At 36.4% G+C, this 25,522-nt stretch overlaps 1 long non-coding RNA gene across 8 annotated transcripts in view; it reads left to right on the top strand.

Annotated features, from left to right (window-relative positions):
* The window catches only part of LOC106726120, a 76,885-nt gene extending 55,618 nt beyond the window's left edge, over positions 1–21,267 (top strand). For 2 of the 8 annotated variants that reach the window (XR_001362138.1, XR_001362135.1), the window contains exons 7-11: positions 3,753–3,876; positions 5,072–5,218; positions 17,129–17,190; positions 20,806–20,862; positions 21,257–21,267. This is a non-coding gene — a long non-coding RNA (uncharacterized LOC106726120). Of the gene's footprint in view, positions 1–3,752; positions 3,877–4,034; positions 4,070–5,071; positions 5,219–5,655; positions 5,710–17,128; positions 17,191–20,576; positions 20,633–20,805; positions 20,863–21,256 lie in introns of those variants that run through there. The other 6 variants (XR_001362136.1, XR_001362142.1, XR_001362139.1 and 3 more) reach the window with 6 other exon arrangements.
* The last annotated feature ends 4,255 nt before the right edge of the window (positions 21,268–25,522 follow it).

The following is a 25,522-nucleotide window of genomic DNA, read 5'->3' as shown; positions in this document are numbered from 1 at the left end:
GCTTCTATAATTTATATCACACATAATATAGAGGTGCTGTTCAAGGTCTTATGTAATTTAACTGTAAAATATTTTTGAAATGCAGTTATATGAAACATGTTATATAAAATGAAGTTATCTTGTTTTGTATACAGCCTAGGATTTTTTTTTCTTTGATTAATGATTCTCATTATGGAATTTAGCTCATCTGGGCTCATAAATATTTGTACTCCTAAAAATTGTTTCTCTTTACCTTCCAATATAAATCTGCATTTGTCTATACTATTTTAGACCTTAAGAATGGTATACATCTTCTAAGATATCTGTCTTTGCTGCTATTGATTTTGGGGAGTGATCTTTTTTTCTTTTTTTAAAGAAGGTTATTTTTACATTTTTTTATAAGAGAGGAAAAATTTAGAAAGGGAACCAATATTTTACAGAACATTGTGGATAAGGTTTAGAATACTCATTGACATTTAAAAGTTGTAAAAAACCCTAATTTTAGGTCCAGTACTTTTACCATTATCTTCTAAAACCTTTTATAAATGCCACCTCCCACTGATATCATCTCTCACCAGCTCTTTATTAACAACCTTTTAAAAACATCCAAGTGTATATCAGTTTATAACCAAATCTACTGACAATCTAAATAAATGCCATATTTTCTCTTGGACAATTTGCATATGTAATAAGTGTTATTTCCTCTGCTCTTCAGGATGTATCCATATGTTATTGTCTTCTGGTATAAATTTGTCTTTTCTACAGCATAAAACTTTTCATTGCATTTAAAGTTTAAAGACCAGAATATAAAGAAAAATTTTGTGTAGTTTATTTTTGTACATCTATATTAAAAAATAAACTTTCAGGATAATTATTATATATTATTTTGGGCAAGACCTATATTTAACTGGTAAAACATAATTTTTTTGTTTTGTTAAACCTCACCCAATAATATTTTCCCATTGATTTTTAGAAAGAGTGGAACGGGGGGTGGTGGGCAGGGAAGAGAGACAGGAGAGAGAGAAACATCATTGAGATAGATACATCGATTGGTTGCCTCCAACACACACCTCAACCCCGACCAAGGCTGGAGATGAACAGGCAACCTGATACCCTTCACTGGAAATCAAGCTCACGACCCTCTGATGTGCAGGCAGACACTCTAACCACTGAGCAATGCTGGCCAGGGCAGGTGAAACATAATTTTAACAGAATTTTTCTAAACTGGTAATGGGACCTCATTAAAATAGATATACAGTTGTCTGATAGATATGTCATAAATTCATGCGTTGTACTAGTCTTCTAAGATACTTAATATTTATCCATGTTCCTGATGAAAAAATGGAATCTATAACTTTGCATGGCACATAAAGGTGCAGATAAGATTTGAATGTAGAACTGATCCTGAAGATGATACTGTTGACTTAGGGTGGTGAACACAAAATACAATAGACAGGTGATGTAATGTAAATTGTATAACTGAAACCTATATAATTTTATTAACCAATGTCACCACAATAAATTCAATAAATAATAAATAATAAATACAATGTGTTTTGATTTTATAAAATAACTAGAGGCCTGATGCACAATATTTGTGTAAGGGTAGGCTTTCGCAGCCCCAGCTGCAGCCCCGGCCCTGCCCCCTGCCTGCACCCGCCTTGGCCTGGAGCTGCTTGCTTCCGCCACCACATACCCCTGTTCCCTGGTTCTGCGGAGCCCCCCCCGCCCCCCGCCTCTCCCTCTGCAATCAATCGCCCTGCAGAGATGGCCTGGGCCTCCCTCTTTGGGGCGATGGCGGAGTCCCCCCCATTAATCAACCCCTCAGCCGGTGGACTGGGCCTCCCTCTGCAGACTGATAGATCACGGAGCCACCCCCCTCCAATTGATCACCCCGCAGAGGGTGGCCTGGACCTCCCTCTTTGGGGTGATTGTGGGTTGATGGTGACCTCCCAACCAATCACATCGCACCTGCCTTGGCTGGCCCGGCACCAGTGCTGTCATAGCATGGTCATCTGGATGGTTCTGCTGTTCCGCTGTTTGGTCGATTTGCATATTATGCTTTTATTATTATAGATATGCAAATTATGTTTTAGACAAAAAGGTGAAATAGCAGTTAAGACAACCTCTTTAAATGCACCCCTTCCTACTGAAACCTGCAATGACTTTCAAACACATTTTTTAATAAACCCTAAGCACCTTACCTGAACCATCTGTCTGCAGACTTTCTGACCTCATATTTTCTCCTCTCCCACTAACTCAGTGGTCTGAGGCCACATTGTCCAATTGATATCAAATACATCCTTCTCCAGGTACGAATGCTGTTCCCTCTGCCTAGAAGCTCTTCCGACAAATTTTGCAATCACTTGTTTATTTTCGTCATTTAGTTCATTATGCCTTTGTTAGCTTAGCAGGGAATTTGTCCCTGATCATTCTATCACCTTTGTCACTGTCACAATCTACCCCATTACTATATTTTAATTTTTCTAACATTTATTGCTATAAGAAAAATGAATACATATTCTATTATCAGTGTGTTTACTATATATCTTACTCCCTAAAATATAAAGGAACAGACATCTAGTCTGTTTTAGTCATTACAGTAATTCCTAAAATAATATTTGACCCATAGTGGTATTCAGAAATTATTTGAAAGGAATACTGACTATTCTCAAGGAAATTATTCCCAAGTTTTCTACTGGTTAATTCTCTTACTAACCTTGTGATTTTGGTAAAGTCTTATAGGCCTTTTATTCCCAAAATTACTCTTCTATAAAAAGAGAGAAGATGTACTACTTATTTCCTAGAGTTATAGTGAGAATATAGTGACATAATTTTGGGAAAGTATCGGAGAATTGTAAAACATTATAGACATTTAAATTGCCATTGTCATCTAGATTTGCCATCAACTTGCTACATGACCTGCAATCATTCCCAGAATCCACATTTACACAGTTTTGGGACTGTGAATGCCATAGAGTTCCTTGGCTCTTGAAGGGCTTATAAATCCAACCATTATTACTAAGTCTTACTTTTCTGTATCTGGCTAGTTTTATATTAAAAGCTAATGTGCAAACAATTAGATTTAACAATAACAGAAAAAATATGAGAAAACTGGGGGCTATGGAAGAGCAGCTGTGGATTTTTACATTTGATCAGCAGAGCTTTTATTCACCCCAGAGGTATTGGTAATATATCTAACATGCAAGTTTATAAAAGAAAGTATATGATATATTTAACAAGCACTATCCCCTAGGAAGTAGGTAAAGAATAAGAAAATTGTGGTCATTTGGATGTAATATATCTACCGACATTTAAGGGAGAAAAGTAAGAAGAGATTACATTAACATACTAAGTTTTGTCAAGCATTTAGTTCCTTGAATATAGAATGATAACTCTCTTGGATTTATGTTAGCAGGACTTGATCAGTTATATTCCAAAATAATTATAACTACTCATATTTTTCTAAACTTTACATGATAGTATTAATAAGCTGAAAAATGATTTCAAAATAAATGTTGGTCCCATTAGCAATGAACATACCATGTGCAGTGCTTATTATTTCAGTATGAATGACTTATTAGATTTATTTAACCTTAAGATCATCTAAAGGCACACCACTTTTAAAGGACAAAAGTTTTACTGACAAATTAGAAAATAAGAATTAATTGCTTTTTTTCTTTCAAGCAAGAATTAATCCTTTAACATTTAGCTTTTTTATTTAATACGATTCTTTAACTATATATTTTTAAATTTATCCTTACCTCATGCAGTGCCAAGAATGCATCCTGTATCAAACAAACAAACAAACAAAATCCTACCAAGATCTAAAAGGAGGTTAGAGATATTTGCTTGTACTCATTTTGGATAAGGTCAGGCTCTGCTTTTCTGCTTTAGGTAAACACTGCCACATGTTCTTGCTCTGTGTTCAAATGTTTTAATTATACCAACCAGGTTAAACATTAAGTAATTATTTTTATTCTTGGATGTGCTATTTTTCATAAGTACCTCTCCCACCTAAAACCTCAGTAGTATTTTTATTTGTTGTTTTATAGATATCACTAGAGGCCCGGTGCACAAAATTCGTGCACTGGAGGGGTGTCCCTCAGCTGGCCTGTGCCCTCTCACAGTCCGGGAACCCCACGATCAATCACCCAAAAGAGATAGGCCCCGCCCACCCAGTTAGGGTTCCTTGATGGATCGCCCTTGCAGAGGGAGGCCCCACCCACCTGTCACAGCCTGCTGGTCAGTGGCCTGAGCCTCTCTCTTTGGGGCAATTGTGGAGCCCCTCGATTGATCAATCACCCTGCTGGCCAGTGGCCTGGGCCTCCTTCTGCAGGGTGATCATGGGGCGACAGCCGGGCCCCCAACCAACTGCATCACACCCACCTTGGGTGTCATAGTTTGGTCATCTGGAAGGTCATCCGGAAGGACGTCCAGAAGGTTGTTTGGCTGCCTGGTCTAATTAGCATATTACACTTTTATTATTATAGATGCTTTCATTTTTATGTCTCTCAAGCTATCACTATGCTGTGGAAAGTTTTCCTCTTGAGTATTGAATCCCTCCATGCCCCCAAAAATATATATTGTAAAAGCAAATTTCAAACTTTTTGAATATGATGTTTAATTTTATGCATCAACTTGATTATGCAAAGGGTGCCCAGGTAGATGATAAAACATGATTCGTGGGTGTGTTGCTGAGTGTTTCTGAAAGAGATTGGCATTTGAATTGGTAGACTGAATAAATATCGCCTTCACCAATTCCAGTAGACACCAACCAACCAATTGAGGGCATGAGTAGAACAAAAAGACAGAGGAAGACAGAATTGCTCTCTGCTCTAGCTGGCACTTCTGGTTCTCAGGCCTTGGAGACTAGAACTATACTTGTTTTCCTGGACATTCAGGTGCAGATGGAAAATTGTAGAACTTAGCAGCCTATATAATCATAGGAGCCAACCCAACATCATAAACTTTCTATATATCTATGCCTATATTCTTTAAATTCTATTTCTCTGGATAACCCTGACTAATGTACTATCTTTTATGAAACTCATTTAAAAATAATCAGTATCTGCCTTGGTTTGTTTTCCAGATGGAAGATGTCGATAGTTTTCTATTTACCAAACGGAACGTTCTAAGTCCTTTCTTGTTAATGAGGTTCAAATGAAAGCTCCATCTTCTAAGACAGTAGTATCTGCTGGTAAGATGTTTACAATGAACAAAAGGAAATGTAAACTCAGTAAGTTCTAACTTTTCGTAGAAGTAATGTTTTGTATGGAATGAGTGGGGAATCATCAATTATGTAATTAAAATATTAAGGCAAATCCCTCTTTAATAATACTGCTCTAGATCTAGAAAATGCTGTGCAAAGTTTAGTCTTTCAAGCATTAGATCAGAGTCAGCAGGATCCAAAGAAGTGGTTGATATCTCATTGATATTTAAGGCCATAAGGACATTTATCATGGGGGGGGGGGAATATCTCATAACCTGATCACTTAAATGTGCTTTAAGCACTGATCTGGCTGCATTTCCAGAGTTAGCTCCTACATTCATGTATATGTTCCCTACTAAGTTATACTAAATTAGAGACTCCTGGAGGGAGGCAAAGCAGAGAATATAAGAGGAAAACATGACTTTTACAAGGACCAAAAACATTAAGGGCTTTGCATTTCTTAGGGAAAGAGAAGTAGTGGGAAGCAAAGATAAAGTAAGTATCTTAACGAGATGCAACTGGAAGAAATTCCACAATGATGCAATGTATTGTATATTTCATGCAGTAGGTCTCCCTCCAGCACTTTCTTTTTGACAGTGATATATTTTTGGAATACATCGTTTTATACCAACTCTTGTATTGTGTTTATGTTTACTTTCATATATTTATATTTTGTAACCTGAAATGTTAATGCTAAGTGTCAAATTGAACTAACTCTAAGAAAAAGAATTACAGATGAGAATAGAGAAATATTGGCTGCATTTCATATTTTAAAGTACCCAATGTCTAAATATATTCCAAATACTGTCCATTGGTACCATTAACTTTGGGGTTAATTTAAGTATACTCTTACAAAGTAACTGGTAGATTACCTTTGTTTTCTATTATTTAAAAACACAAAGTTAAATTTAAAATATATAACGCATCTGTAATACTTTCTATATATATATATATGAAGTAAAAAGCAATTACACATTTACAAGCATTGTTTTAAACTCAGAAGTTTTGAAAGGACAATCAGCAATCAAGTACAGAAATAAGCCATAGCAGGTGACCAAGAGAAAAGCTTTGTACATATATATATATTGATTGATTGCAGAGAAGAAGGGAGGGGGCGAGATAGAAACATCAATGATGAGAATCATTGCTCCACTGACTCCTACACACCCGCTACTGGTTCATACTGTGACTTCCTGGCTTAAAGGTCCATGATCAACTGCTGACCCATGCCAGCAGAGCAAGCTTTGCATCATTTAATGACAGCCCTCTAACTGTAATTTAGTTTTCCTAAGAACATCATCTATTTAGTTCTTAATTTCATGTACTCCGTTGTATGATTCTCAAATTTTTATTTGCTGGTTTTCTCATAATTTTGTAACCTCAGCATATTTGAAATAATACATTTGTTAGGATAAGGTCAGCCTGTTATAAATTTAGGAAACAACATAGAAAGATTACAGGAAAGCTCTTTCAGACTAATTTGTTTAGAAATATCATCTTGCCATCTGTATTTTGGTTGTATTAATTACACTTTCAAATCTGTGTTTCATAACATCAAATCTGTGTAATAAATGGGTTGCATTTTATCTATTTATTTATTTATTTTCACTCTCCACTTGGTTCCTTTTATTTTGTGATATGACTGGTTATTCTTGATGGGATGCTAGTTTCCATGTGTCAAAAAGTGAAGCATCGCCCTGACCAGTTTGGCTCAGTGGATAGAGCGTCAGCCTGTGGACTGAAGGGTCCCAGGTTCGATTCTGGTCAAGGGCATGTACCTTGGTTGCGGGCACATCCCCAATAGGGAGTGTGCAGGAGGCAGCTGATCGATGTTTCTCTCTCATCGATGTTTCTAACTCTCTATCACTCTCCCTTCCTCTCTGTAAAAAATCAATAAAATATATTTTTTTTAAAAAAGTGAAGCATCTCTGAATGAAACTAATACTATCTTTCTTTGGAAGTGTGCTTCTCCAAAATGGGGATACGGGAACATCACCTGAATTTAAACAAACACTGAATTTATTTGAGTCTAGGTGCATTTTTTCAATATAGGCTAAACTACGCATTGCTGCTGAGGTATAGGCTCCAAGTCTTCTCAGTTGAAGGACTGAGAAGTAGACTAAAACCTTTTTCTTCCCAGGAGTTCCTGAATTACAAATTAGTCTAACCATGAAACAGAAGAAAGCCTGACTGTGCTTTCAGTGGCTTTTTGGTTGACATCTTAGCCTCTAGCTTTGTGAAGTTTAAAAATTCAAAGTGTCTCAGGAAAAAAAAAAGAAAGAAAAAAGAGTTGACACTTTACACACTTTGTTATAGTTCTCTTCCCCCCAGAACAATGGGCACTCATGTGGTATATATCTTGATGTTTCAAATTTTCTGCTTTCTGTAAGCCAGGTCAACAACATAGTGGGAATGTCTGCTGGATCCTTACACTGTGCCTGGATTCTTAAATATTGGCCCTGCTCCAGAAATCACCAATGCTGCAATGAGAAATACAGTTGAAGAATATGGACTCATCTTTTTACACTTTTCTCTGCTCTATGGTCTTAACCTCTAAACTCTGGCTGTCTCAGGAGCCCTCAGATGGTTTAAAACAGATTTTTCTCACATATTATCTAGCTTTTCCAGTTGTTTCTAAAGGGATTTTTTTTTAATCTTACTACTCTGATAGAAACAAAAGGTCCTAAATCAATTTAAATGGTGAAAGTTTTATGTCTCAGGAGACACCAGAGGGGGTTAGGAAGAAGGCTAGTGATTTATGAGAATCTGAAATGGTTTATATTGTATATCTCATTTAATCTCACTTCATCTTTAACAAAACCCTGATTTTAAAGAATTACTGTTTATATTTTACAGTTAAAAATAATGACACAGGAAGAGATTAACCAAAGTAAATATATGTATATATGCATAACCCATAGACACAGACAACAGCGTGGTGAAGGCCTGAGGAAGGGGCATGGGTGTGGGCTAGAAGGGGTCAATGGGGGGAAAAAAGGAACATCTGTAATAGTTTCAATAATAAAGATAACTGTTAAAAATATAGTAAGGACACATATTCAATATGTGTCTTTCTAGAGTTCCCTCGGGTAGTAAGTAGCAGGAGATACATTGTAAGCAAATCTGTCTGACCTGGCCCTGCATGCTATCCACTACATCAAGGTTTTAAATTTAACTACACTGGGAAGCATTGATTCCAGCAAATATGCTCCATCTATTCAGGTAGTATGGAATGACCTCAAAATGACTTTTATTCTCATGGAGGGCAAGAGGGCATTTGTAAGTGTTTCTGCCCAGGAACATCTCTGTTAATGTTATTCCCATTTAAATGTGCTTTATTCAGTTTAAACCTTGTTATTCTGTCTTTCTCCCATTTGTTAATGAAAAAATAGCATACAATAACTTTTTAACTTCCCTTATTACATTTAGTCTTTATTTTATAAAATAAAATGCTCTAAACACTTTTTTTCCAGAGTTAATTGTCTACCCATTGCTATTATTTTTGATTTGCTTCTCCATCAATGTGTGTGGTTTTTTTAAATTAAATCCTTAAAAGGATATCAACCCCACTTACTGAATTTGAAAGGTTAATATAAACGCCTATTATAATTCAAATGTATACACTCACGTTAGACAAAAACTAAAGAGCTATAACTTAAGGAAAATTATAGTACATTTTATTGAAATCATAATGTTACCTTTTCATATTAAATTTTTAAATTTTAAAAATTATACTTGGCAAATTTTTATTCCCTTTTGTTAAGAGCCAGCTTATTGAGAACAGTAAATTTGACAAATAAATTTCTTTAATTCACTTAAAATAGTTTCAATGTCTTTATGTGCTTCTTCAATTATCTTTCAAGTATATATCACAAAGTTTCTCCTCTAATTAAGTTGGAATATAGGTTTTAAATATAAGTTGATATTGTTTATTTAATTGCTTTCTTTCCCTACTCATCATCATAGAACGAAAGGCTTATATCCAAGTAATGGAGTCTGTCACCCCACCTGGGTCAGTACAGGGCAGAATGAGCCTGTTGGGGACAAAGAAACACAAATATTGCCTTTAAACATTCTGTTCCCAAAAGGAAATTCTCTCTTTATGCCAAAATAAAGTTATGTGATCTCCTACTTCCTTATATTTTCAATTTTCCATCCCAGATAGAAGTAATCATGGAAGAAAAAAGCAGAAGAGGCATCAAATAGGAGACTGACTCATATATCATTTACACCATTTCCTGAAATCCCATGCAACAGACTTTTTTAAAGTATGAAAGTTGTGCCTTAGTTTTTGAGTGCTTCATTTTCACTGTTCCACTAAACACAAAATGGTGTTTAAAACCAACCATCTTATTCCACTGCATTTTTATTAGAGAGTATTTAAATAAATAGTGGCTGGGAAAAGAAATGACTTTGACATCTAAAATAGGAGACTAACAAGCATTTACTTAGTGCTTTCTTGTTGCAAGTTTCCAAAGACTTAAAAGAAAAAAAAAAAAGAGAGAGATAAAAGGGACTAACCATGCCATTGGGTACCCATAAATTAGTCAAAGAAACAGATCTAAAATCAACAAGACCATGTAATAAGTGTTGCAATATTTATGTACAAAATGCAATGGGAAGATTAGGGAGTGAGATTACTTTGCCTAGGAAAGTTAGAAAAGACTTCAAAGAAAATATGGTATTTGAGTTGGCATGAGAATAAGCATATGTTTTTTTTTTTCATATAATAAATAAAGAGGCAGAGGGAGTGGGGGTGAGGATGAGATTGAGGATGTGGGTGAGAACTCATTTCATTCAATAGGATATCATCAGAAATCACCCTTATTATATACTTTCTATGGTAGCTCAGGAAAGCTAGAAAGATAAGAGGAATGGTGCCATGGTCGGCAAACTGCGGCTCGCAAACTGCGGCTCGCGAGCCACATGCGGCTCTTTGGCCCCTTGAGTGTGGCTCTTCCTAAGCCTTAGGAGAACCCTAATTAAGTTAATAACAATGTACCTACCTATATAGTTTAAGTTTAAAAATGTTGGCTCTCAAAAGGAATTTCAATCGTTGTACTGTTGATATTTGGCTCTGTTGACTAATGAGTTTGCCGACCACTGGCAGTGTCCTGGTCACATCAAACCTGCTTTTGAATATCAGGATATTGCAAACACAATATCCATCTAAACTATTTCCTTGGCCACTTTCATGTTTCAAAGTTTAGAAACAAGATGACTCTAGGGAAATAACACAAAGAATCAAGAAAATAAACAACCTTCAGAGCTAATAAAATATCTTAGCTGTTATCCTATTTTCACTTTATATTGCTGGGGGTGGGAGTGGCCGTGGAGAGGTCAATGGGGGGTAGAGGGGAAAGAAGGAATATGTAATACTATATGTAATACTTTAAACAATAAAGAATTTTTTAAACAACAACAAAGAGTGGCATGCAAGCTATTATTGGCAAAATCTACAACACGGATCTTACCATTGACAACCTCCTCATTGTCTCTTTGTCTTTGAAATGTTCAACACATTTTTGATTAATCAGGGTAGAGAACTTTCTTAGTCCATTATACTAGAGTTCCCAGTTTGCAACCAGTTTGAAGATACACCATAGGCAAGCAGAAAGTTATTAAATGGGTGTACTAGTAAATGAGCATGTACACAATTATGGTGTTTGAGTTCCCAGTTTGCAACCAGTTTGAAGATACACCATATAGGCAAGCAGAAAGTGATTAAATGGATGTACTAGTAAATGAGCATGTACACAATTATGGTGTTCCTCTGTGACTGATGTTATAAATGTTTAGCCATGTCTTGAAAACATCAATTTCAGGTCATTTTTAGAAAGAAAGGCAATAAGTTGAAACATTTCCAAATAAGAAAATGTGTGTATTTTATAGCAGGTTAGCAGATTTCACAGCATGCTAGGTGATTAACAGCATGTGACATAATGATGTAAGTGTCATGAATGTGTTTACATTCTCTAATGTCAATACTCTATATTGCTGGTGCCTGAACAAAGAAACCAAGTTTACAGAGGACATTTGGACTATGTGCATCCTCATTTTCAATTAGTTTTCTTATTCATTATTTTTTCAATAAAATCAAATTTTAAAACTCAAGTGACACACATACATGTACGTAGGGCTATGTGTTGTGTGTGTATTAAATATATCTGTTGATCTAAATATTTGTGATGAATTAATCATGGGAAAATATGTCATCTCTACATTGAGTAACTCCATTTTAGGCAAATAAGAGAAATTAGCATTATTATCTTTTTTGTCTTTTATTTTTTCCTATACTTGTCACTTCTGGGAAATTTCAATCTCTATTACACTGCTTTGTTTGTTCCCTTTGACTCTACAATTCACATCTTAAAATCATCAGTGATAGAGGTGTAAGCTCAGAGGCTAAGCATTTGTTGGGTGTGGGAGTTGTGAAAAGAATATGGTCAACTAAATGTATTTCATTGTCCATAACTCTGTATCAGGGCCATTGTCCTCAAGTGCCTATTTTATCTTGCTGTCCTATCACTGAGACTGATCACACTACTATTTCTATGTTTAGCAGACTGCCAGATGGTGTTGACAGTGTGCTTACATCTCCCTCTAATATTTCATTTTTCTGAATCTCTTGGGAACAGAATCTTCCAGAATAAGTGTAGTCTGGCTAGTGGCCATTCCAAGTTATCATCACCATCCTTTTGTGTGTTTTTGTCTTCCTTTTTTCTGATTAGAACTAGGGAGCTTCTCTTTGCCAAAAGAGTTTCATCATTGGGCTTGAACACTCTCTGAATTCCAGAAAGAGGCATCCCCAAGAGACTCAGCTAATAATAACAGTGGGAAATGTGCTGCTTATGCCAAGCTAACCTAGAATGTGACATGATTTTGATTCTTTTTAGTCTTGGAATGATTCAAACAGGTAGCATAACTATTAAATCTTCATGTCTTTTTAATCTTCCCAATAGTCTAGTTTCTGAGAAAAAGATCAGTCTTGTGATGGAAATCCAACTCTAAGATGCTTCTTCTATGGTTTGGAAAGAACAGGTCTCACATATTCTAATAATGGCAAAGACCTATCAGGAACTCAGAAAAAAAATAATAAATTGAACTCAGCCAGCACTATCAATTGGCTATCAAAAGTTCTTTGCTAACATTACTTTGGAATTATGGCCACATGGAGTATTGCAAGGAACTATAAAATGTGAACTCTCATAGCACCAAAATTCTTCAGATATTATTTTAAAAAGTTATCATATGTATGTATCATTTATAATAAAATTAAAATAAGGTGATATATGCATATACCCATGTATCAGTAAATTTATAAATGTATATTTCCTGTATTTTCATTTTCTTCTGAAATTGTCCATTTGTAGAATATTACTCTGCATTTTCCATATGGAAAACAGTTCACTTTCCACCTGTAATAAACTGAAGTCATTGGTTTTAAGAAGTAAATTATAACCTCTCAGAGAACATTACATTTTAAAATAATGTGATAAGAATAGATATTCTACAGTAAAATGGATCTTTCTCCCACAGTAATTCATTCTTGAGGTTGACAGAGCAGTTGAGGAATTTTCTTTTATACAGGTTTTGTTTTATACAAAACTGTTCTGTTTGTATTTTTATGCCTTAAATATTTGCTAAAATGCATTACATAGTTCACAGATTTCACACAGCCACTGCCGAGGGATAATTCACTCACATTTGTATCATTAACTGCTGTGGAAACTCTAGTTCTTTGGCTGCCTTTAGAAGAGTTTATGAGTGTTTTATGATGTTTCCTGGTCATACTGTATTTTTACAACTGTTGCAAATAGACACAAATGTCATAAGTTACTGAAAAAAAAGTTATCCTCGATCCCTCCAAGTTTAATGAGGAACAGTTATAGAAAAGGGAAGTTTGCAAGTGCCACTAAAGTCAGCCTGATGGATTCCACATGTAGAATAAGTTCAGATCTTGGAGTCAGATTGGTTAAACTTCTAATGCACTTTTTATTTCATTCTTTTTTTCTAACACTATTTTAAATGCACCCTTAACTCTCGATAAATTCACTGTTTGCTGATGAATACAGTTATGTGTTTCAAGTAAATGGTCCAAAGTAGCTGTCTCTCCAGAGATACATATGCCCTACTCCTAATCAAATTATTTATATGTGTCTAGAAAGTCCCTATAACTAAAATCTTTAAAACATATTAGCATTCTGAATGCTATATTTGAGACACCGTATAAATGTAATGTTCAGTCTAAAGCGTTATCATCACACATATATTACTATGATCACATACCTATTACTAGTAATAAATATTTATTTAGTGCAAAATATATGCCTGGAATGGTGCAAAGTGTGATGGATTCAAAGAGTTAAAAAGTAGAAATTAAAATAGAATACACATTTGTAATTAGCAATAAAAAAATAAATATTAGTACTTAATTTTTGCTACTGATAATAAAGAAACAGGGTTATGGAGAAAAGCAGCCTTGTGAGAAAAATAGCTGAGGAAGAAAGAAATTGGTTAACATGCTCAAATTAGAAAAATAATTTAAAATGAAGGCTGGAGAAGAGTGTGGTAGATTTGATAGTACAAAATGCATAACTCCTTGCTCTTAAGTAATTGAACATTAACTGGCTATGATATGAAAGCAAATACATTATGTAATGCTTTAGAATAATTTTCTCATACCCACCTAATACAATCCAATAAAATAGATCATATTATTCTTCTAGATTTTTTAAATTAAAGAATTGAGCCTTAGTAATATAAACATTTGCTGGAGGTCACAGAGTTAGTGAAATGATGGAGAACAACCTTGAACCAATGAAATTTGACTCCGGGCTCAGGTTTTAATAAATGCTCTATAATGGGATGTGAGTATGGGGCATATTTGAATTCAAGTTCACTACTAACTTTGATCTTTCTGTATATTCACACATTCTTTCTCTCTCTCAATCTTTCTTTCTCTCTCTCTCTCTCATAATAATTGTCAGTCAAAATAACACATTAAATTTTATCAAGGATTAAAAATGTTCTTAATGAAATCTAATATCTAAGAGCACCATATAGAATAACTTTCAAAGGGGATCGTATGCTTTCCTACAATTAAATTCCTCCAATATTTTGCAAAAATACCTCAACTAAAACTTTTGGAATAAGTCTTTGGCATGTTCATCTAACACCATGTATAACATCACTATTTATATATGGTAGATATAGGGGGATATCATAGAAAATGAATGGAATGAAGCGTTAAAGAATTAATTCACCTTAATATGAAAACTAATTTTAAATTATTTCTATTATTTTTTACTAGAAATTTAAATATATATATTCCCTGAAACTTCTTCTATTCATTGAGCTTTTTTTTTTTTTTCAAATACATACACTCATTTTCCTCCAGAATTAAAAACAAATGGGTAACTCATGCACCAACATTTCTTTTTCTAAGCTTGGTACAATAAATAAAAATAATATCTGATTTTAGACAAGTTAGAATTTTTGTAAAGAATGCAAATGAGACAAACACACATCACTGAAATTAGTCTGCATTTTAATTTGTTCAAGGGAAACTAAAAAGATGCCTAAAGGTAAATGCAGTTCATGCCTTCTTTGCTCCTATCATAATTGTGCTTTTGTTCTATTGCTACATGCATTTCCACTATCAAACTACTGTATATTTGATTCTTGCCTATGGCAGTGCAGTGGCCCAGACTAATAGAAGACGGAGAGGCATCAGGACTACATTAGGAAAGGAATGTTTTATTTAAGGACCCTGCTGGTAACTCACTACCATATTTCCCTTTACAATTTGCTCACTCTAATTGTTAAAACATTTCCTGCTATTTCAGAAGAGCAGAGACCACAAAGACCTACAGAGGAAGCACTACCAGGTTTACACTAAAGGAACAAATTTGTTTTGTGCCCTACATTTACAAGCATTTTAAACATGTCTTGCATGACTCCTTTTTCTCTCTCTATTAATTGTTCAGAATTGAAGATCAAAACTTCTTTAGGCTCTAAAATGAGTAATTAATAAAGCACCTGTGTTTTGAAGCTCTCTGAATGAAAGTCGGTGAGCTAGAACACAGACAAATGAACCTCAAGGCGCACATGCACCGAGAAGTACAGTCAGAACAACTTCTGATTTCAAAATGGACTTGAGATTATTGAACTGTTTTCTTCCGACTTACAGTTTTACTCTAAGTAGTAAATGCTGTGCCACTGTTAAAAAGTGGGATATCTAAGGGATTTATTACTGTTAAAATAGTAGGAGCATTTTAAAAATAATCACATGGTTTTTAAAAACCCATTAGGAGCCCAGCCAGTATGGCTCAGTGGTTAAGTGTCCACCTATGAGCCAGCAGATCACAGTTGGATTCCCTGTCAAGGCATATGCCTGGGTTGTGGGCTCGATCCCCAGTGAGGGGCGTGCAGGAGGCAGCTGATAATGATTCTCTCTCATCACTGATGTCTTTCTCCCTCTCCTTTCCTCTCTGAAATCAATAAAAATATATTTTTTAAAAGGAACCAATTAGAAAAGTATTAGAAATGTACTGGTTGAGTATAAAATTCAATAACAATTTTCCAGTATATTGTTAAAAGCTTTAAATAACTAAATTATATTTGCAATATTAACAGATTTCTAGTGGATATGTGAGACAGTAGTCTTTAGTTCTGGTAATTATTACAAGTGTCATATTAAGACAATTAAATTCTCTACTCTGTGAACTCTCTTTGTTCAGGACAAATGTACTTTTCACAACTCCCACATGACAGGTGAAACACGTAAATAAATCAATACACAGAAAAATCAAATATGTATGTAATCAATAGTATACATATCTTAATTTCTGAACTCCTGGTAGTTATTATCCATGTATTCAACATCAGAAAAGCATCAAATATTTTTTAAAGCTTGCAATTTCATTTGGGGCAGAGCCTGAGCTATAATAAAGGTTTCAATCAATATATTTGCAACCTCACAATCCCAAAAGGCAGCAATCCTCATGCTTACTAAATCAGTCAGGATCATTGTGTGTGGAAACCAGGAACACACCCTTTTAACATTTTTCCAGATATTTTCCAGATATTTTTATGAGCTCTAAAATGAGTATAGTACTGGTTTTAGCACTTTTTGCCTAAATAATTAAACTTGACCAAATAGTCCTACACACAATGGTTTTGTTATTTCTTTTGTTTACTTTGTTTCTGTGATTCCTAGTTACCTGCTTGACCAAGGTATTCTCTTCATAACTGTGACTTTCAAATCTGATCATGCATTAAAATCTCTTGGGAACCCAAACACAAAGTTGTTGTTGTTGTTTTTTTCTGTATACGGACATTTTCTATCACCCCAAACAGCCCTTTCCAATCAATCCTTCTCTGTCAAAGGCAGCCACTATTACTTTTACCTGTTTCTGAATTTCATAAAAAGGAAATTTCATCCCATACATTGGTTTAGAGTCTAGACTTTAGACAATACCAGAGGGAACCAGTCCTCTAGTTCCCACATAGATTTTGTAGTGTTTCAAAATCAGGTCAACACCTATCATGGAAAGTTCTTAAAAATGCTAACATATAATGTATATTAATTGTCATCAGTTTCTTGTATTCAAGGATTAAAATCTCTTTTGATAAATGGATACTCTACTCACCCAACCCAATTGATCTGAGTAATAGAGAAAAGGGGTCTCTAGTTCTTTTAAGAACATTAATGTAGGAAACTACACAGTGTTAAATATTGTCTTAAAGTCAATTTGCCTACCTTCGGAAAATCCATTTCTTGGGGGAGCAGAAAACCCATATCTTGACCATCTTTTAACTTTGCTGGATGGTCCATGTGTTAGGAGATCTCTGTGGGAGGGTGGCAGAACCAGGGGCCAACCAAAGGAGGATGTTTCTTAGAAGCATTAAGAATTTCTCTTTCCCTCCTGGCAGGAGACAATCAAGCACTATGATGAACTCAATTAGAAACAGAAGGTGGACCCCATTTTGTAAAAGTCAGTTTTGCATAATTCCTCATAAATTAGAAGCAAAAAATACTTGAGCCTTTTTAATCAATGAGAAGACTGTTCTTTCAATGACTGTTGTGGTTCTTAGGTCAGGAGTACTATAGCCAATGGTGGTGTGACTTCTGCTATTTAAGTCATAAAATACCTATGCAAACTCCAGATGTTGCCTATGAGGCTAGTTGTTAATGGGGCAAGAGAGGATTCATTCCATGCCCATTTTCTACTTTGGTGCTGAAATGTGAGCTCGTCCATGGTCTAGATCCCACCCACATGCCAATATGCACCTGCAAAAGTCTTCAATTTGGGGTTTTTTAAAATCACAAACAGACACTCTGATTCAGCTTACATATTAAAAATTCCATAGCAGGGAAAAATACTCTGAAAACTCAGAGCTCTAATTCCTTAATGAATTATGTACGTGGTGCAAGATACACAGACAGACATAACTTGATTTCCTGTTCCGAATACTGGAGAGCATATTGCCAAGTGGACCAAGTCCATTTCAGGGTAGTGTTTCAGTCGCCTCTGTGAGTCACACAAAATGTTATCAAGGTTTGTTTTAATTGAGGAAACTGGGAATTGCAAACTATTCATAAAATGTCGTTGACAACATTCTAGCTCAAGATGAAAATGGAGTCTACTTTCTACAAGTTAACGCAAGAGTCTTTGGAGACACAGTGCATGTGAATTGACAGCCACAGACTGAGGCCCGTTTTGTGCAGATTCTGCAAGGGCTTTCTTCTCATTTGTAGAGGCATGCCCTCTGCCATGGCCAAGTTTCATTTTAGACTCCCAATGAACCAGAAACCCAAAGCTAAAGCCATCTACAGTCACCAGCTTTCTTCTGCTTTTCACCTGGAGTCATAAATCTTTTCTTTATATCCTTTGGGAAGGAGTGAGTTCTCCTGGAAACTTGGGCCACGTTCACCTGACACTTCTCATGAGCCCCATTTAGGGTTTACATAGAAAAAAAACAGTCGAATCAAAATGATTTTTACCCGTTTTAGGTTTCTTTTAAAACACACACAGACACATGTGCAATGTCCCAAGTCACTTATTTTAATAGTATTCTGGAAGACAGAAATGGCATCCATTTAGACTGACAGGACTAACCTGCGAAACACACCGAAGACTCAAATCGCTCTCCCTACCTCTAGTTTATCTCTGAAAATGAGGCCAAAGGAAGTTTCGTGGTGAAAGTTAAAATCGCATGTGTGAACACTTAATAGTCAATCATGTCGTTGTGATTCATGTTGATGTAAATGCTTTTAAACCCGATACTGTCAGTCTATATAAACATGACAACAGTTAATGTCAGGTTTACTGGCTGCTGTTATCCAAGACTGGTTCCAAGGTACCAGACGCTTTAGACAAGTGAAAGCACACAGGCTTGAGGGCTGTGGTTCGGTTATGAATCTTCCAGTAGAGGGCTCCAAAAGCAACTATTGGCTAGGACAGCGGTCGCCAACCTTTTGGACATCACGGACCACCAGTGGTCTGCAGACCACCGGTTGGCGACCACTGATCTAGACCACTCAGCCCAGCCCAGCCCAGCACTGCCTCAGCTGTCCTCCATCTAGATCACTCAGCCCAGCCCAGCTCTGCCCTCAGCTGTCCTCCATCTAGAGCAGTGGTTCTCAACCTTGGTTGCACATTAGAATCACCTGGGAATCTTTTTAAAATCCTGATTTCTGGGCCTCATCCTCCGGAAATTCTGTTTCTTTGCTAAGGGGTGGGGCCACAACATTAGTAACAAAGAAACAGAATTTCTGGAGTGATTCTAATGTGCAGACAAGGTTGAGAACCACTGATCTAAATCAAAGCTAATACGGGCCAAATAAATGAGTCCTGTAGTCCTCGGTCCACGGGTTTGACATGCTTCATCTAGAACACTCACCCCCAGCCCAGCTCCACCTTCAGCTGTCCTCCATCTTGACCACTCAGCCTAGGCCACCTCTGCCTCAGCTGTCCCTCCATGTAGACTACTTAGCCCAGGGCAGCTCTTCCTCAGCTGTCCTCCAACGGTTGCCAACCTTTTGACGTCACCAGTGGTACGCAGACAACCACTGGACTAGGAAATGTTCATCTGGATCTACATCCCAGAGAGGTAGTATCACTTTAAATCCCTGCCTACTTCTGCTGCAAATTCATTAATAGCATTGATAGAGAAAATGTAAAAAGATGGAATTGGATAGCTCTATCACCTATATTGCAAAAAGTCAGGATAGCTTTTGGGAGAAAGACATAGTTAGTAACTAGGCAGGGAAATGAGGGAAACTTCTAGAATTCTGCTAATATTTTATTTCTTGGTATGATTAGTAGTCAGTCAACATATATTTACTAAGCTCTATTCTAGTTCTTAGGGTTTGCTTGGACTGTCAGAAAAACAGGAGGCCACTGTGAGTGAAGCAAAGTGGATGATGATGGTGGGAGGTGGTGAAGGTTATTCAGGGTTGTAGACCTATAGGATATTCTAGAACCTAGAATGATGGTGGGAGGTGGTGAAGGTTATTCAGGGTTGTAGGATATTCTAGGACCTAGAATATCGGCAAACAGTGGTCGGCAAACTCATTAGTCAACAGAGCCAAATATCAACAGTACAACGATTGAAATTTCTTTTGAGAGCCAAATTTTTTAAACTTAAACTATATAGGTAGGTACATTGCTATTAACTTAATTAGGGTACTCCTAAGGCTTAGGAAAAGCCACACTCAAGGGGCCAAAGAGCCGCATGTGGCTTGAGAGCCGCAGTTTGCCGACCACTGTTCCAGGTCATGGTAAAGAGATGTGGCATGATTTCAGTACGATGATGTAATGACTCCACCTTTTTGCTATGTGACATGACAGCTAAGAGCTTTTAGGCCTCACCCTTTTCTGTCACCCTTGTGCTTCGCATCTAGACAAGCTAAGACATCTTTGTGCTTTCCTCTTTGGTACCAGCAGGAGTTCAAACTACCCAAGCTTCTATCTGCAAGCAGAAATCCTCAACTCAGGCCAAATGCCTAGCCACAGTAAAAGCCTCAAGCCAGTATCTTTCTCCTCTTTTAAGGCATTTTTAGATTTCCTTGGGAGTGGTCCTGTTATTCCCAGAAAACCTTCTTCTTTTTAAAAAATTATATTTTGTATTGATTTCAGAGAGGAATGGAGAGGGAGAGAGAGATAGAAACATCAATGATGAGAGAGAATCATTGATCGGCTGCCTCCTGCATGCCCCACATTGGGGATCAATCCCACAACCCAGGCATGCGCCCTAACCGGGAATCAAACTGTGACCTCCTGGTTCATAGGTCGATGGTCAACTATTGAGCCATGCCAGCTGGACCCCATTAAACCTTCTTATGTGAGTAACATATCTTTTCCATCCCTCTTAATAGGTGTGGGAACGTCAGTGTTGACATCAGAACCAAGTTTTGAGTAGCCATAGCAGATGGTAAGGCTTTGGTGTGTTTGAGTAGGTGTAGACATTATGTGACATATTTTTGAAAAATCATTTTTTTCTCTGTGAGAAATTCACTGAAGCAAGGCAGAAAGTAGGACAGGAAAACTGTTGTAGGTTATTGCAATAGTTTAAACCTAATTCCCTATCAATATCTTTCATTCCAGGAAGCTCACACAGAAATTAAGAATGACCGTATGGTACTTTAGGAAAATAAGAAGTGGGTCAACACCACATTATTACTTCCCAGCTACTCTAATTCCTTCAGGCCTCATTGAATGTGAGAGGAGTTGTTATCTTGGTACACTTGAAACATATTGAGCAACAATGCTAGGAGAATACATGGGAGATGATGATGGCTTGGACTCAAGTGCAGAATTGGTGGAAAAGGGTGGTTTTAAAGATAGAGATATGGATTTGGTTATATTGTGGAAGTGAGAGAAAGGGAGAAATCAAGACAAGTCCAGCGATTTTGATAGGAGCAAATGGAAGGATAGACTTGTCATTTACTGAGATGGGAAGAAAGTATGAGGAGCTGGTTCAATAGACAAAAATTAATAGTTATGTTCTAAACACATTAAATGTGTTTACCAAAAAGGCATTAACAACTTCTAACAGCAAGAATTCATTACCATTCTCTTCATTTTGCCAGGATTGCTCCTTAGAAACTTAGAATTAAATGGGAAACTGTACTGTAATCATTCTTTTTTGTGTGTGTGATGGGAAATAACCCCAACATAATATTTCATCTGAACATGTCTTTATTTCACCATCATTCTTGACGTCATTATCTCCAGATATGGAAATTATGGTTGACATTTTTTTTTCAGTTTTTTAAAAATGTTGTTTCTTTTTTTTTTTTTCCTAGCTGCCAAGGTTTCAGATGTAAAATCTGGTGTCCTTTGAATAGGTGCTTCTTCACTTATTAGTAATGTTTTGGTTATCTATGGATTTTTTTAAGATTTTTTTTTAATTTCAGAAGTTTAATTATAATGTATCTTGGCTTGAGTTATTTTGGATTTATCCTATTTGAATTCATTCAGCTTTTGAATCTGTAAGTTTTTGTGTGTTGGCAAATTTGGGAAGTTTTCAGCCAGAATTTTTTTTTTTAACACTTATTCAGCTCTACTCTCTCCATTCTCTCCTTCTGGGACTCCAATGATAAGAATGTGGACTCGCCCTGAACGGTTTGGCTCAGTGGATAGAGAGTTGGCCTGTGGACTGAAGGGTCCCAGGTTTGATTTTGGTCAAGGGCATGTGCCTTGGTTGCGGGCACGTCCCCAGTGTGGGGTGTGCAGGAGGCAGCTGATCAATGTTTCTCTCTCATGGATGTTTCTAGCTCTCTATTCCTCTCCCTTCCTCTCTGTAAAAAATCAATAAAATATATTTTAAAAAAAAGAATTTGGACTCTTTTGTAACTATTCCACTGGTCCCTGAGAATCTTGTAAAAAATCAATAAAATATATTTAAAAAAAAGAATGTGGACTCTTTTGTTACTATTCCACTGGTCCCTGAGAATCTGTTGATATTTTTTAGACTATTTTTCTTTCAAATATTCAGATTAAGCAAATTCTATTACTTTGTCCTCCAGTTCATGAATTATATCCTCTGTCATCAGTGAAGCCAAATTGGTGAGTTTTATTCTCCTTCAGTGATTTGTTGTCAAGTTATATGTGTTTTATTTGGTCCCTCTTCAATATAACTTCTACTTATTTGCCGAGATTTTCTATTTTTTGTTTCAAGAGAATTTAAATTGCTAATTGAAGGTTTTTTTTATTATGGATCTTTTAATTTTTTAAATATATTTTATTGATTTTTTTTACAGAGAGGAAGGGAGAGAAATAGAGAGTTAGAAACATCGATGAGAGAGAAACATCAATCAGCTGCCTCCTGCACACTCCCCACTAGGGATGTGCCTGCAACCAAGGTACATGCCCTTGACCGGAATCGAACCTGGGACCCTTGAGTCCTCAGGCTGATGCTCTATCCACTGAGCCAAACTGGTTAGGGCTATGATGGATCTTTTAAAATACTTGTCCAATAATTCTAACATCTGATTTGTGTCTCTATTGGTATCTACTGACCTCTTTTCTCCTTTACATTGTGATTTTCATGACTCTTGATCTCATGAGTGCTTTCTCAATTATATTTTGAACATTTGGATATGATAATATGAGACTCTGTATCCTATTTCATCTTTTTTGTTAATCAGTGTTTCCTTGTGGAGGGGTACAAGGTGGGTCAGGTGGATGCATGTGTTTAGGTTCCCACTGTGCTTCCACACACAACAAAAGCAGAGCATTGCACACTGGCTCTTTGCAGACAGATGTGGTTGTAAGTACACCTCCCCCTCAGCTCTGCTGACACTTTACCAGAGAAAGTGAGGAACCTATTTACAGCTCCTCATTGTGTACAGGTTGAGATATAAACTCAGCTTCATGCTGGGCCTTCTTACAACAATTCTCATTGTTTTGTTGCTACTGGATTGGACCCCATCTGACACCAGAGGTGAACTAAGACAAAGTGTAATGGGAGGGAAAAGTGGAGTGCCAACTACATTCACCTTGGACAACCTCATTCCATCTATTGATACTGGGTTCAGTGAAAGATCAGCTGCCTACTGGGCCAAGCTGACCCTGGGGAAAGGATCATCAGAGTACCACCTAACCCTGCACCACCTCACCCTGCTGTTGGGTGACTGTGGAGGCTCAGCTCCCTGCTGGACCCACCTGTTTATTTTTGCACCAACTTTACAAGCAACAACATCAATAACCACAAACACATGACAATAATAAAAATATATACAATATAAAAACTAATATTTCAACCCTACTAAAACCTTTTGTTTCATGTTATTTGCCAGAACTTTTCCACATGCATTCACATTTTATAATTGCAATAATAATACATGCTATTTTGAATTATTTTGATGATTATATTACATTTTTATGTTTCTCATGTCTCATGATTATCATTCTACTGTACATACAATATTTTATAATAAGATGTGTCATAATTTAAAAAAGATTATTATGACATTGGGAAATTATTTAAAAATAACGTTAACAATTAAGTGTGTAGTCACTTGTCTCCCAGAGTATCTGCTCAGTAATGAGTCTATTTGTTTTTTTAATGACTATGTTAATTTCTTATGGCTGCTGTAACAAATTACTATAAATATATTGGATTTAAACAACAAACATTTATTGTTTTGTAATTTTGGATGTCAGAGTCTATATGGATCTCACAGACAATAAGCAAGTTGTTGTCAGGAGTATGTTTAAATTTGGAGAACCTAGGGGGCGATTCCTTGTTTTGCTTTTTCCAGTTTTTAGAGGCTACCCACCCTCCTTTGCTCAATGTTCTCTTTCATCTTCAAAGATCGCAATTGCTTTCAAATTTTTCTCACATTTTGCCACTTTACACTAACTATTCTGCCTCCCTCTTCCACATTTAAGAATGCTTGTGATAACACTGTCTCCACCCAGATAATCCAGCAAAATCTCCACATTTTCACACCATCTGGTTAGCAATTTAATTCAATCTGCAACCTTAATTTCCCTTTGCCATGTAACATAACATAGTAATAGGTTCTGCAGATTAGTTATGGATATCTTTGCAAGGCCATTCTTCTGTTAAGGCCATGAGAATTTGATATAGGTTTGCATTTTATTTAACTGAGTCATGATATTCCTGCCCACAATAAGTGAATTGAACTTTATGTTAACTACATATAATTTATCTTTTTAACACCAATTATAAACAGAGGTTAAAATCTTAAGATGGATTCTTAACAAATGTGGCTTTTAGAATATAGGTTAGATGCCAAATTACCCCTAAACCTTGGAGAGAGTGAAAATGTTCATTTCTGAAGTCTTGGCCCCTTTAATACATTCCTAACATATAAATTTGTGTGAATGGAGCATCAGCTATAATCAGACTTGACCCATTTTCTAAGATATAAAGGAGAGAGTTGAAATTTTAGCACTAGAAAAGTCAGTACCAAGAATCTAGAAGAACTTCATGTTCTTTTACAAAGAAAATGAAATTGAACCTCAGAGCCTTAAATTGTCTATAGTTACACATCCAATAAGTGGGATTGGGAGAGTAAGAACCAGTAATCAGGATTTCTGAACCCCAATAAATGACTGCAATATATATATATATACCCAAGCAACCAAAAGACCAAATGACCAGTTGACTGGTCGCTATGACATGCACTGACCACCAGGGGGCAGATGCTCAACACAGGAACTGCTCCCTGGTAGTCAATGCGCTCCCACAGTGGGAGCGCTGCTCAGCTGACTGATGGGTGCCAGACCCCAGGCTCAGGGCTGGCGAGCGCTGCTTCAGTGGCATGAGTCTCTCCTGCCTCCACGGGCAGCGTGCTACTGAGCAGAGGCAGTAGCGCAGTGGGGCCGGGATGAACAGGAGAAGCTTGGCACCACTACTACATCTCCCGGGGGATGTCGGACTGCTGGTTTAGGGCTGATCTCCACAGGCCGAAACTGGAAATCTGACATCCCCCTAAGGGTCCTAGATTGCGAGAGGGAGCAGGTTCGGCTGAGGGACTAGTTTCATTATAACAGCCATTGAAAAAAAAAGTCTTAATGATAATTTATTTAAATAAAAATTTATTCATAGTAAAAAACATATGGTAAATATACCATCACATCAACAGGAAAATTGTTGAGATAGAAAAGTATATAAAACAAACAAAAAACACTAAAGTTAATATCAATACCTTGATGGAGAATAATTCTAGAGATGTTTTTATAAGATTAAATTACTCTCTTCTGTCCTCCATTTTGTACTCTCTGGATGGTTATAAACAGCCATGTTATGATTAAGTCTATGTAAAAAATATTTTTCCAATTAAAAAAT

This window comes from Myotis brandtii, unplaced genomic scaffold (assembly GCF_000412655.1).
Source record: "Myotis brandtii unplaced genomic scaffold, ASM41265v1 scaffold228, whole genome shotgun sequence".
In the NCBI taxonomy this organism is placed as follows: Eukaryota; Metazoa; Chordata; class Mammalia; order Chiroptera; family Vespertilionidae; genus Myotis; species Myotis brandtii.
The sequence above is the reverse complement of the archived record's forward strand: the minus strand, read 5'-3'. Positions and strand labels throughout refer to the sequence as shown.